Here is a 14,188-nt window from a genome sequence, read left to right as displayed (position 1 = left end):
TTCGATGTATTTCCTACTCATTGTGAGCACACTGGAAAATGCCTTGCAGGGAAAGAGAATGTGTTCTTTCTCTGTAGCTGCTGCTTTCCTAAGGCCTTTTGATGAGGAGTAATGCTTCGGCAGAGTTCTGGGAACTTGCTGCTCCTATTCTGGTAAAGCAAGCACATAATGGATGTGCAGAGTTGTTGTGGCTCCTGAGCTCCCTTACAAAAGAAGGGAAGTAGGGCTGGGAGTAGCTTGGCTTAACTACTAACCCCTTGAGGAAGTTACATAAATAATACAAAGAAATTCTGTGTTGAAATAGCACAGGGCCTGTGCTGTTAGCACCTGCTCTTTGAAGACCTGCCCTGCTACTGAACAAGTGGGGCTGACACGAGATCCTCACCTAACTCACATAAGAACCATGATTGGTAAGAGCCATGATTGCTTTCTAGTTTATAGATGATCTGACCTCAAACTCGATCGTTCCTCCTTGGTGGTAGTTTATTTAACTTTAGGTAAGGGTCAGAACCTGGAAGTTGCTCTTGGAACTGTTGGCAACTAAATAAAGAGTTCTAAGCCTATAGCTGATCACAGACTTGTGTATAGTGGCTGTGAAACCTACTTTACCCTTTGGGACTAGATCTTTACACCTGGCTGGTCTACTTTGACTCAATTTCACCCTTTATGCCATGCTTTCCTTCAGGTGTTGTTTATTGTGGTGCTTGATGTGCCTTTCAGGTGTTACAGACTACTTAATGCTTTGGTTGTTTCAAAAACCTGGAAGTACTGCAGTTTTCGACTATTCTGAGGGCTTGGTTCAGCCTCAGTGAACAGCATGGGTGTGCTTACATTTGATCTAGCTGCCTTGACCTGCCTACGTGTTAAAAGGCATTGAAAATCAGCACAGCATCTTAATTCAATGGTGCAACTTCTGTACGCGCAATAGGCTGAGGAGAAGGATGTAGTCAGGGCCCTGGTCACAGCATGCAGCAAGGAGCAGGACCCTGCTGGGATGCCACTCATAAAAAGCAGGAGCAGCAGAGCTGTTTCCATGCTCAGGGAAGGCATGAGGTGGAAGGTCAGAAGCTTGCTTCTCCATCAGCTTCCAGGTTAGGGAGAACTCAAAGAGCTATTCTATTAAACACTTGAGGCTGAGCAATTCTGCACCGACATCAAACAATAGAATAGATATAGATCTGTTTTTTTAACCTACTGGCTTCTAGTACTAAGCGTCCTGGTGGTGACTTTGAAATTGGGGTGCAATATTCTGTTTCATCTTGTTTATGGTTTAGCTATTGAGGTCAGTTATACTGTTTATAACTAAGTGGGCTTATGTTTTTTTGGCATACTCTAAAAGCCTTTCCCATCTTAACAACAAGGTTGGCGTGTACATATCTTGTGCTCTGCAGATGTCCCTGCTGAAGGCTTTTCTTGCAGGTAGGTAGTCTTGGTAAAGTGCCTGCCAGGCTGCCCCACAATAGCATTCCTAGTTACCTAGCATTACATTTAGACCCAGACTGGCTTGCTTTGCCTTACTGTTACTCTTCAATCTTACAGTTTATCTTCACAGGCTGGCTGTCAGTAATGTCCCTTGACAAGCATCTTTCCATCAAAGAAAACGGGTTTGTTTTTTTTTCTGGCTCTCAGGGATTTCTACCCCTGAACTAGTGAACTTTGAAAAATATTGCTTATTTTCTCTTTCAGGGCTTCTGAGTGCCTCTTGACTTCCACAGTCAGTTTACTTATTGCATTTTAACTTCAGACCTGGCTATTTTAAAAAAAATCATTTAAATGCTGGATGTGGCAAAGGGAAAGAAAACTGGTTTTGTTGTCATGTGTCTGGGAAGACTGGCTGTCTAAACCCATTTATTGCTCCATGTAATGCTTTCTGTAAAAGTCACTTATCTGTGTGCTGGGATTACGCTTGATGTATATTCATGGAAAAACTTCAGTAAATGGAATTTTGTAATGAGTATTTTATTTGTACATGTTTTGAAAAGCTATGAAGCTTAAAATAAAATGATCTTAATATTGCCAATCTAATTGGGCATTAAATAGTCCATTTATAATGGTGGGTAAACTTTGGATCTATTGAATAAAAAATTAATTTTGTGGGTGAAACACCTGGTACAGACTAGAAAATATGGAAGTGACTCATCCTATTTGTTTCCTGAATTATCCTGCAACCTTTAGGTATGGGAGACTGGCACAGCCTCCTTCTGTGTTATTGACTGTATGCTGCTGCTCTGTTCATTGCAAACACTCTTCTGTGCTTAACTTAAATGGTAGGAGAGCTTTACACATCTACTCAGTGTTACCATTACTCTGTATTTGGTAATCCAGATTAGTGTTTTCAACTATGTCCAGCAATTCAGAGTACTAAATAGGCTGATGCTTTCAGAAAATCATTCCTATCTTCTCAATGGCTTTTTCAATTGAGTATTGAAAGTTATTTTCATTAAATCTCTGAGGCTTTCAGGGACTGTACACTGATACTGTTCATTTAGCAATGACAGCAAGTGATTTTTGTCATGGTAATAAAGCTCGTCCTAATTACTTGCTGTTAAACATTAGTAGAGCTGCTTGCAGCAGCATTTTACTCATATTTGCTTATAATCCATGTACTTAACCCATCTTGATCTGCATTGACAACATGGTTTCTGTTCATAGATGTAAACTAATGTACTGAGTGTTGGACAACGCGATGCATATACATGTACGACGTTGTCATCTTTGTTACAGATTGGGACCCTCCTGCTGTGGCTAGATGCAATTTACAGGGCTCTCAGTCTATTGGAAGGTTATTCCAGCAGCTTCATGTCAGGTAGGCAGGCTGTACACTGGAGCTAAACTGCAAGAGAATCAGGATAGTACTATTAAAGGGAAATGTCAAAACTCCTGCAAGCCACAGCAGTACATTTTAACCACATGCCACAACGATCCTAACATCTGTCAACTGGGTTCTGTCTCCAGCGGCAGTAGCTGCTACATGAAGTGCATCAGCGCGTTCATCTGTGTGCGCTTCGAGGGTGGGGATGCTTCTCAATATGGTGAACATGCACACGGTTTCATAGGGGTATATATGAGTGGTGGGAAGAGCAAAGTTTAAATTCAGTTTTTAGTGTAGTCTAGTGGCTGTTTAATTTGATCTGCTTAGTCCAAGGAGTATTTCTTGCCTCACCTGCCTGAACGTAGGCAGGTTGTGGTTACAGACATCACCTGGAATATACTGTTAAACCTGAGTAGACAAGCTATAGGAAGAATAAGCTGGCTGCAGAGTGTGATGGTTAGCAGCAAGTGGGAGGTGTAAGCTCTGTAAAGGCAAAGCAGGAGATAGACTTCGCATTCGTGACCTTTGTGATGGCCACACTGGAAAGTGAGGGCTGATACTATGGTGGCTTTGAGGGTTTTGATGTTGGCTGTGCTACTTTCAGAATTTGATGTAAGACCTGAAAAGATCCTAAAAACATTGTTGTTTTGGATTTGTTCTGCTCCCTGAAGTTCCTCTGTGTAAAACATTAAAGATGGCTGTGCTCTTGCAAGAACCTGTCTGGGCAGTGGACAGGCTTGTTCTCTGAATATCCAGGAGTGCAGATGTGTTCTTCAGAAATACTCATCCTTAAGAAATATTCATCAGCTCTGAGGATAGCTGTTCCAGCTAAGTCCCTCTCTGTGAAAGCACAAGACTGCTGCAGCTTCAGGTTCAGCTTGAGATGAATGTGAGAATGCTTTAATGGGGGAAACACTCCTAGTGATTGAATCTCTTTATTTTCTAATCCTATTTCAAGCTTTTAGTAAACTTGTTTTTTAATATTATGCTGATGGAATAAATGATTCTTAATAAGCCAAATGATTACCTTTTTGCTTGCTGGAATTTGCATGTGCATGATCTAATGGTTTTAGGTTATTTGATGACATGCAAGTGTCCCATTAGTCCACAATATATTCAAGAGGTAAAAGTGTGATTACCACAACAGCATAATAAATGTGACTTTTTTTTTTTTTTTTCTCTTCAATGTGTTAAGGACAACACACAAGCAGGAAATAGGCTCCAGTTGATATTATATCATTTATCTGAATGACTTTTAAATGCCTATTGTGGGTGCAGGAAATATCAAAGGAGACTATCGACAGCTATTGTGAAGCATACTGAAAAGTGTTGGTTTGTAGAAGAAAAACGATTGTTTATGCAATCTTCCTGCCTTTAAGAAGGAGTGTGCTTATGAAATAGAAAATAATTTAAATCCTGGTGTCAATGCAGCTAGAATGATCCAGAGGAAGGCAGTTAGTAGGGTTGCAAAAGAAGTGCAAGGACTCCCAGTGCTTGGTGTAGAGCTTCATCTAGGCAAAGCTCGGTAAAAATTAACTTATTGGTTATTTTTAAGAAGTCATAGTGAATTGGCTTTGGATGGGAAGCGCACGATGTGCCAGGAGAATGTGAAAGGCAAGCATGGAGTATGACTAGAACCACCAATGTAACCATCACTATGAATTTTGTGAAATATGATGCAGAGGGAAGAACATTGAGGTTTCAGTGGCCATAAATAAAAGTAGGAGGCTGAACTGAGCTCTAATTCCTTTGCTGCTTCTTACATCCCATAGCAGATGAGTCCATCCACAGTGCCAAAAGACAGCCTGGGAGAGGAGAGATAACTGGTATCTGGGTATTTGCTGATATGAACCAAGAAAATGGAAACAACTGCTTCCCAAGCAGAGATCATGTGGAGGAGATTGCATGCTAAGCACAGATCACAAGGCAGTGAAAGAATGAGTTTCTGCTTACAGACTGTTGCAGCAGAAAGGCTGGTCAGCTGGAGTTCAGCAGTGGGGAAAGGATTAGGGTTAGCAGTGAGAACTAATTTCATTTATTAGCGTTTGAGGTAACGTATGGAGAACTTAAACTATTTATATAACTGTATCATGGAGTTATATATAGCCCTAAAAATTTGAATTCCTGGGTTTTAATTTGGCTTGTTCTACTTAAACATAAGAATCCATATGTAAGTTTGACTTTGCTTTCCTAAACTCTTGCCAAAAATTTAAAGACTACAAACTGGCATAGACTGCTCTCTTCTCTGCAGCTTTGCACTGAATCCTCTATACTCTATTGGGGTTGATGTTCTTGTGGCTATTCAGTTTCTGATCAGCTCTATTTTCTTGCTTCTCTCTCCTATTCCTCATGTTCAGTTGGACCACAAGGCAACTGAGGCAGAGGAGAGCTACTTGTACGTAGCTGCGGAGATCAGCCAAGGGACAGGGGGTTGCTACCAAGCTGCTCATCTCAGTAACAGCTATTCAAGCCAGCAAGGTAGAAAAATACCATTTGGGATCCCCAGCAATAGCACACCACGTTTGTCCCAAGCTGCAGAACAGTGCAGTAATTACAGCAGGTCTGCGGAAGAGCTAATGACCTGACCCCGTTCTGAAAAGCACCATTAGCCGGGCTCTGCCAAGTGCTCCGAGAGCAGCACTCGAGGAGGTGAAGTGTGGTGCTCTGTCATTACGAGGATTAGGGAGAGCTGTTCTGATTTACTGCAAATAAAAGGAGTTCTGAAACTGTGCTGCTTGCTTCCAGCCTGTTGCTTTGTAGGGTTATTATTTTAACAGGTAATGGGGTACCCTTAGTGTTAGTTACACAGGCACACGCCGATTGTGGATGTGCTCCTAGGAAGGCTTTAGAAACTGGGAAGGTTTCAGAAATTGGTTATCACAGCCTAGAAAGAGTTAGGGCATCTCAGTTCTTATGAGGTCACGGGAATTTGTTTTTTAGGAAGAGTTTGCACCATTAAACAGAACTACAGTTGTGCCCCTGGGTGAAGCTCTTCCAGCTCCAGAGACTGTGGGGCTCACTATTAAGCCGTGTTTACTTTCTCTGTTTTTCCTGGGTGTTTTTCTCTGAGTTTTCCCCACTTTGTGGATAACAAATATTTTGTATTCAGCTCCGAATTACAGCATGACTTATAGAAGGAAAAATAAATAAAATCCAAGATGCTCCTGTACTTGTTGTAGTAGTTTAAAACTGGTAGCACTTCATGTAAAGCATGTTTTTATCCAAATGATTTTAAGACAAAAAGGAAAAAAAGATGTTTTTGTCTTAATTATGAAAATAATAGTGGGTGTTTGGTGTCATTTTTAATACTTTCCTTTGTAGTGGATTCACACTCCCCTAAAGTGGGTTAGTGAGGCTTCTCTGAAGCCATTGTACCGAATGCTGTGACCTCAACATTTGCCCTTTTCCATTAGGAAGGGGATGGTTTCCTGCATGCAAAGATATATAGATAGATAGATAGATAGATATAGATATAGATTATTTTTTTTTTAATTTTTATTTTTCCCAAATGATCCATCGATCCATTGTGTTGAAGATGTTCCTACCTGGTTGCTTTGCAAACACAGTAACTCCACCTGGGTGAAGGAAGTGATGTATTCAAAATATCTTGCTTTTTCCTTTTTTTTTTTTTTTTTCCTACTTTGTTTTGAAATACTTTAGTATCCATCAAAGAATGTAATCTGATAGTGCCATGTACTCCACAATGCTTTAATTGCACGTTCTGGAGATGTAAGTCTTCAAATGTATTGAAGTTTAAGAAAGAGGGAGCTGTCAAGCCTTTGTACTTGGGTTCATATTAACAAACCAGACTAAGCCTCATTTCACTTTTAAATTTTCATTGGGGGTGAAAGGCTGAGCACAGAAGTGCCTTACCAGCACACCCATCCAGCTGCTTACTCCTCCCTGGGGACTCTGCCTCTCTGGGCACTGGAGCTAAGCAGAAGAGAAGCGTGGGTGGGAGGAGGCAGCCTCTGCAGGGGACATAAAACTGCATTCAGTGTGTTTGTTTTTGAAAGAGGATAAAAATGCTATCAAATCTAAATATAGCTTGTTACTAGAATATGCCCTACGACAGTCTTTATGGTGATTCGCAAATTGAAATATTGGCTACGGTTAATCTGAGCTTGAGAGGCAGCTCTCAGCAGTGTTTAGTTCCTTCATTTTTGTGCCATTCAAATGCCAGCGTAATTGGAGGCACGTACTCACTCTTGTCATTGCAAAATGAGCTTTCATGTGCCATCTAAACCCAGTTAGAGCTATGGAAAGAGCCCAAGGCTCTGTTACGTTATCATTTTCAGCCATAATGCTTATAGTACCAACAAATCACTTTTTTTTTTTTTTACTTTCCATGGAACAAGATAATAAAAACTGCCCCATTTTCCCTCTTACGTCATTTTTCCCAGATCTTAATATGTAGTTTGTTTTATCAGACTTGGAATTGGACAAGTTGATTTCTAAAAAATAGATTTTATTTAAAAATGAAAGCCACAAATACAGTAGGAAAAACATCTGTGCAATGTCTTAGGGAAGATGCTCACTAATTTTTCAGCACCTCCTGTAAGACTACAAATACTACTGCAAACCTGCAAAATAATGATGAGGTTTTTGAATAATTTGGCAATCCTAAAAACATTTTCTGTTATTTCCAAAATAATAGATCTGTAGTGGGTAGAAGAGGTGCATAAAATAGAAGTGAATTTTATAAGTTGTACAAGCAAGTAATGTTAAGTCTGTTGTGTGAACTTTTAAATTGTCCCCAAGAGATCCTAGCACTAACTCAACAGAGACAATACTGAGGTACATGTCAGAGCCATGAATCATGGAAAAACAATGAGAAAGAGATGAAACTGATCACTTGTGCCAGCATCCAAATAAATCACTGAAACCTTTGAACGCTCCTTCCAGCAAACCTAGAGGAGGAATTGCGAGCTGCTGGTATGTGGCCAGGTCCCAGTGTCACCTGGTGGGTTTCATCTCCCTGGCTTTATGTGCCCACTTCTGAGCCGGCCACCCTTGGCTCCATGCGTGGTTGAATGCTCCTGGTGCACAGCTGGCTTCGGTGCACATCTGAGCAGGGTCGTATGAAGCACATGGTGAAAATGCCTTTTTTTCTCGCTTGACTGTGCAGGGAGCCTTGGGTGAGCGGCTCAGTCACGTGTGAAGTCAGGCGCCGTGAATCGCCTTCCCACAGCTTTCACAGGTCAGAGATCTGAGGTTTGGAGCGGCTTAAAAACATGCCCCGGAAAGTAAGGGCTGGTGAAGGAGCACAGTGCCCAGATGTTAAACACTGCAGAAGTTATTTGATGGAGCATGTCATGGCAGCAGCCTCCAGAGCAGCGCTGGCACCCATTGCAAGCCACCTGCCCACCCTCTACTGTTCACAGAGAGTCAGGGGGCTCCTAGGACACTGTTAGTAGACAGTGGAGACTGGTGTTTTGTGCTGAGTTTGGGATGCAGCCCAGAGATGGGTTTGCCTGGTAGGCAAGAGAAATTTAACAGGATTCAGAAAACTGGTGTGCTCAGCTGGTTAGAGACTGACAGATACGTTGGCACTTTGTGAAAGCTGCAAGGAGGTAACGTGCCAGCTTCTGCCTTTTTGCTGCCTTTTAGCTATTAACTTACTGCTTAAGAGCTGGGTGTGAAATGGGAGGCCCCAGTTTTCACACCCCAGACATTGGTGGGTTCAGGCAGCCACCACTCTGGGGGGGCTTAAGCTGTGTGCTGGGCTGAGCAGGGCCATAGTGGAGCAGAAAGCCTGAGAAGTTGCCCCCTCTCATCTTCAGCCTCTCCTTGGGCTTCTCTGTGCTGCCTAAATCTTGCCAGGAAGTCCTCTGGCATCAGGGTCCTGGCCTCTGCTTCCTGGTGCTTCTGGGGCATGTGCTGGGTTGTTGGACAAGGCAAAAAAAAAAAAAAAAAAAAAAAAAAAAGCAGATGAAGCTGGGAGTCTTCCTAGCATTCTTGTAAAACCTTCTCTACTTATGGTTTTGGCACGGACTGCCAAGTTGGAGATGCTTTCAGGGGTGTATTTCCAACAGAAGGAAACAGGTTACAGCAGAGAATTGCAAATGAAGAGCAGACTACTGCACCCAACCTCCTCAGTCCCTAAATGTGATTCATGATCACTAATGTGGTGGCTGAATCAGTCAGATTCAGCTCTGTAGCTGGAAGTGTAAGCAGTTTCTTTGCATCTGAGAGGTAATATACCCAATACTCACCCACTGGTAGGATGAAGAGTCCAGTATTAAAAGATTAAAACTTTTTATTACATATAAAGTATATAGAGAGGGCAAAGCACAGGATGCACTGCAATAATGCTGAGCTGTGCTGATACTTCATAGCATAGCTCTGAATTCACTGCGCTTAACAGCTGTGCCCTGGAAACTGTCTATGCTATCCTAAATGGTGCTTGATGAGCAATTTGGGGTGGGCACGTGGCTCATGCTTAGTGATTTCTAACTTTATCTATTGCTTCCAGGATGGAGACCAGGGTCTCAGATCTGGGTTCTGGACCCTACTTAATGGGTGGGTTAAATATGGCATGAAACATCTCAGAAGGGCAAACTGATGTCCTGCACAACCCATGTAGAGCTTTAGAGAAGGTAATTATAAATCTAGCTTATGCATTTCTAGTCTTTCCTCTTGTTGGAGCTGAGATCCTTCCACTACCTCAGACTCCAGAAAGCCCAGTCCTCTTATGCAACCATTTTTTAGTTCAAACTTCAGCCTCATCCATGTTTCCTTCTGTGGAGTTGGTAGTGCTCATCCCTTTGTGCTGCAGGAGTAAGGACACTTGGCCAGGCACTGGGAGACCCAGTTTCTAGGCAATATCTTGGATGCAATTTGAAATAATACCTCCCTCTTCCCTGGAGCAAGCCTTCAACCAGTTACAAGATCATTCTCCAACCCCCTACTACTCAAGGTACATGATTAAAAGGGGTGCAAGAAGCAGCACAGATCTGTGAGGGCACCTTGGCTAAGAAGATCATTAATGGCATGAAGCTGTATCAGGGGAGGGTTAGGCTGGGTGTCAGGAAGAGGTTCCAAGGTGATTTTGCTCCCTATACCCCCTTGTTTCCCAAAGGGCTCAGTGATACCAATGTGGGATCCTCGTTATTTTCAGGTCATGTTCCAGATGTGTCATATTACCATAGATAGACCAAGGTCTGAAGGCAGGAAACAAAGCCTGTGGTTGGATACGTGAAACTGGGAAGTGGAAGAAAATACACTGTCATGGTGAATGAATTTTTGAGGTGTTTCTGTGGTCCCCCACTGGAGACAAAGCTCCATGTGCTCTATACAAGTAAGACATTTCCCTGGGCACATAGGAAATCCTCATCTCTGTGTCTCTGAAAGTGCAGAGGTTGAAATAGACAGATATAAATGATATCTGTGTGATGGCCAGCAGTTGCTACACATCAAAGATATTAATTGGTTTCCTATTAGTTTTGTCCTCTGTGAAGGAAAGTCGCATCAAGGTAAGCGTGCAATAATGTAACAATCAGTACACAAAGCAATATTTCCTTTTAATGTGGCAGAAGATGTGGCCACTCTAACAAAATTAATCATGTGAATTATGTGACTTGTTTTCAACAAAGCATCTTAAGTAGTTCATAAATATTCCTGTATGCCAGATTCTCTAGGCAGCACAAGCAAAAAAAACGAACAACTTTACTGTACCCCAGCTCCCTGGAAGAACTGTTAAATTGGTAACAGATACATGATAGGAAGATATTTGGTTTCTCTTAGAGATGTAATAATTTCCAGACTGTAATAAGCTGAGGGTTAATTCTCTATCTTTTTATTTTTAGTCATCCCTGATGGTTGTATGAGAGTAGGAAGATGGTTTCACAGTTAAATCTGGAACTCTGGGAGATGTGATTTTGATGACTGCATGTGCTGCAGGCTCTCTCTGACCTCAGATAAGTCATTTAATTTCTGCATTACTCCTGTTTGCCTGTGGAAAACTGAGATAATATCCTCTTTTCATCAATTCTCCCTTTGGTTTGCTTAGATGGCAATCTATTCAGGTCAAAGATTGTTCTTCTTATTTTATGTGGTGCTCAGACCAATTTCAATGAAGGCCCTGAAGCTTGATCCATAGATAATTCTGTTTTCTAATAGTATTATTTGGAAAATATCTACAATTAATCCATGAAGAGATACTAAAGTCACCATGAATAATATTTCTTCCCAAACTGCTGGAAACTTCAATTGAATTGCAGAACGACAATATTATGTCTAGCGGTTAGAACAGCATGCAGTTGGTGGATGAATGTCTCCAGCATCAGCACAGTCTGCATTTTTGTCTTTAATGCTGAAGGGCTGTTTTTACTCTAAGATGTATGTTATGTCTTGCTTTGTGTTTATGTGTTTGCTGTGTCTTTACACTGAGTCTTAAAAAGCTCGCAAAGGAAAAAAAGAAAGTCCTGCAGAAGCTACATCACAGCATACCGAGTTATTACTGGTTCCAGCTGAACTATCAGGTGAGGAAAAACAAAAAAATGTCAAAGATAAAATATTAAATATCCCAACATCCACTGGTACTTTCTCTTCCATTAATTTGTAAGGAAAAACTGAGGAATAACAATTTCTTGTGGAAAACCACAAAAAACAACAACAACAACAACAACAACAAACAAAACAAAATCCCAAAGTGAATGGAAATTCAATACGTACTTTTAACACATTACAGATTCACACAGATTCACAGAATTTCTAGGTTGGAAGAGACCTCTAGATCATCGAGTCCAACCTCTGACCTAACGCTAGCAGTCCCCACTAAACCATATCCCTAAGCTCTACATCTAAACGTCTTTTGAAGACTTCCAGGGATGGTGACTCCACCACTTCCCTGGGCAGCCTGTTCCAATGCCTCACAACCCTTTCAGTGAAGAAGTTCTTCCTAACATTACTTTCCTTTGTAAACAGGAGTCTTAACTGTTATATCCAGGGACCTTGGGGAGAAACTGGAAAGTACAAAATCAAGCAGTAGCTAATGAGGATGAGGAAAAAATACATTTTTTTTTTCCATGAAACTGTTCAGAATCAGTCCCTGCTTCCCTGAAGGTGTTGGCTGTCTCCAAGGCGTTACACATCTTTAAAATGTCTAATCTTAAAACCCTCAGAGTCACAAATGGAGATAAGTGTGGTGGTCTTGCACCCTACTGACTACTTGCCAAAGCTTTGGTTCCTCTTTGACACGCATATGCAGGAGAGGCCCCCATAGCAAAGTGCCCCTGGGGTGATTTCCTGAGCATCTTTGCAGCTTTTAGCAAGTGTTACTGGCTCCTTGCCTGTGAGGAAAAGCCCACGTGGACGTAGTCACAAGAGGAATTTATGTGAAAGAAGACTTCAGAGTATTCAGTAACAGGCTTTCACTGAAACATCTAATTCATTGCTTAATGGAATGGTGTACAAAGTCTTGTTGCATTGTATAATTTGTGTATATTAGCTTCCCTACCTCCTCAGTGAATGTCTCTATTCATACTAGAAAATAAAACATGCAAGATTTTTCTGTTCTCTCATTTTCCCAGAATTTGCAGATTGTTGTTAATTGGACTTGTCTTAAGTGTGATGTTCCCTGTTTGTTGCTGGATGGGATGTGCCCGAACTGGGAGCGTGAACAATTATCTTCTCAGTGTGTGAGGACTGGAAGGCAAAGCATCCGAGTCTTTCTTGTGTGACAATGCTTGGTGTGCCTAATGGCTATTTATTTATAGTGGCAGGCCTACAGATGACATCCTGCTGCTTCCTGCACTTGTTTAGCTGCCTGAAATGCTGCTGGTTACCCGTAGCTCCTGTCCCATCAAGGGATTCTCTGTGGGTACACTGGCTGGAAAAGAAAGGCCAAGGAGAGTGCACTCCCTCTGGTAGACCAGAAGAGAGAACTAGTAATGGGAGATGTGGAGAAGGCTGAGGTACTCAGCAGGTCCTTTGCTTCAGTCTTCACTGCCAGTCAGGATTCCCATGTCTCTCGTTTCCCTGAACCTGTAGATGAGGGCTGGGGCAGCAAAGTCCCTCCTGCTGTAAGCAAAGAGCAGATTTGAGACCACATGAAGGAACTGAACAGGTACAAGTCTCTGGGGCCTGATGCCGTGCATCCCAGGGTCCTAAGGGAACTGGCTGATATAGCTGCCAAGCCTCTCTCCATCATGTTTGAAAAGCCTTGGCAGTCAGTTGAAGTCCCTGGTGACTGGAAAAAGGGAAACAGCACTCCCATTCTAAAAAGGGTAGAAAGGAGGACCTGGGGAACTACAGGCCAGTGAGCTTCACCTCTGTGCCTGGGAAGGTCACAGAACAGATCCTCCTGGAAGCAATGCCAAGGCAGATGCAGGACAAGGAGGTGATCTGACACAGCCAGCATGGCTTCACCAAGGGTAAATCATGCCTGACCAACCTGGTGGCCTTCTACAATGGAGTGACTGCATCAGTCAACAAGGGAAGACCGACCGATGTCATCTACCTGGACTTCTTCAAGGCCTTCGACATGGTTCCACATGACATCCTGATTGACAGATTCAAGAGAGATGGATTTGAAGGATAGACTATTCAGTGAATAAGGAATTGGCTGGATGGCCACACCCAGAGAGTGGTGGTCAATGGCTCTATGTCCAACTGGAGGCTGCTGATGAGTGGTGTACCTCAGGGGTCTCTGGGTCCGGTGCTATTTAGTATCTTTTATATCTTAATATCTTTATCAACAACACAGACAGTGGGATGGAGTGCAGCCTCAGCAAGTCTGCAGATGACACCAAGCTGAGTGGTGCAGTCAATAACAACAGAAGGAAGGGATGCCATCCAGAGGGACCTGGATAGGCCTGAGAAATGGGCCCATGTGAACCTAATGATGTTCAAGTCATGAGCATAGTCTGGGTGAAGAACTCACTAGGAGCAGCCCTGCAGAGAAGGACCTGGGGGTTCTGGTGGACAAAAGGCCCAACAGGAGCCAGCAAAAAAGATGGAGAAAGACTTTTTGCTTAAGCAGATAACAGTAAAACAAAAGGGACAAGGTTTTAAACTAAAAGAGGGGAGATTTAGATGCTATGAGGAAGTTCTTCACTTGGAGGATGGTGAGGCCCTGGAACAGTCTGCCCAGAGAAGCTGTGGATGCCCCATCCCTGGAGGTGCTCAAGGCCAGGCTGGATGGGGCTTTGGGCAACATGATGTGGTGGGAGGTGTCCCTGCCCATGGCAGGGGGGTGGAACTGGGTGGTCTTTATGGTCCCTTCCAACCTGATAAATTCTATGATTCTACAGTAATTTGAAGAAGCTTTGTATGTGTGTAGTGCTCTAGAAGCTGAGACCACGTAAGTGAAGTAGGACTTGATTAGCACTCTTCGTTTTATGACAGCTAACATTTTTCTACTTTGTCTCTTGG

The sequence above is a fragment of the Netta rufina genome (assembly GCF_964035555.1).
Source record: "Netta rufina genome assembly, chromosome: 1".
NCBI lineage: Eukaryota > Metazoa > Chordata > Aves > Anseriformes > Anatidae > Netta > Netta rufina.
The sequence above is the reverse complement of the archived record's forward strand: the minus strand, read 5'-3'. Positions refer to the sequence as shown.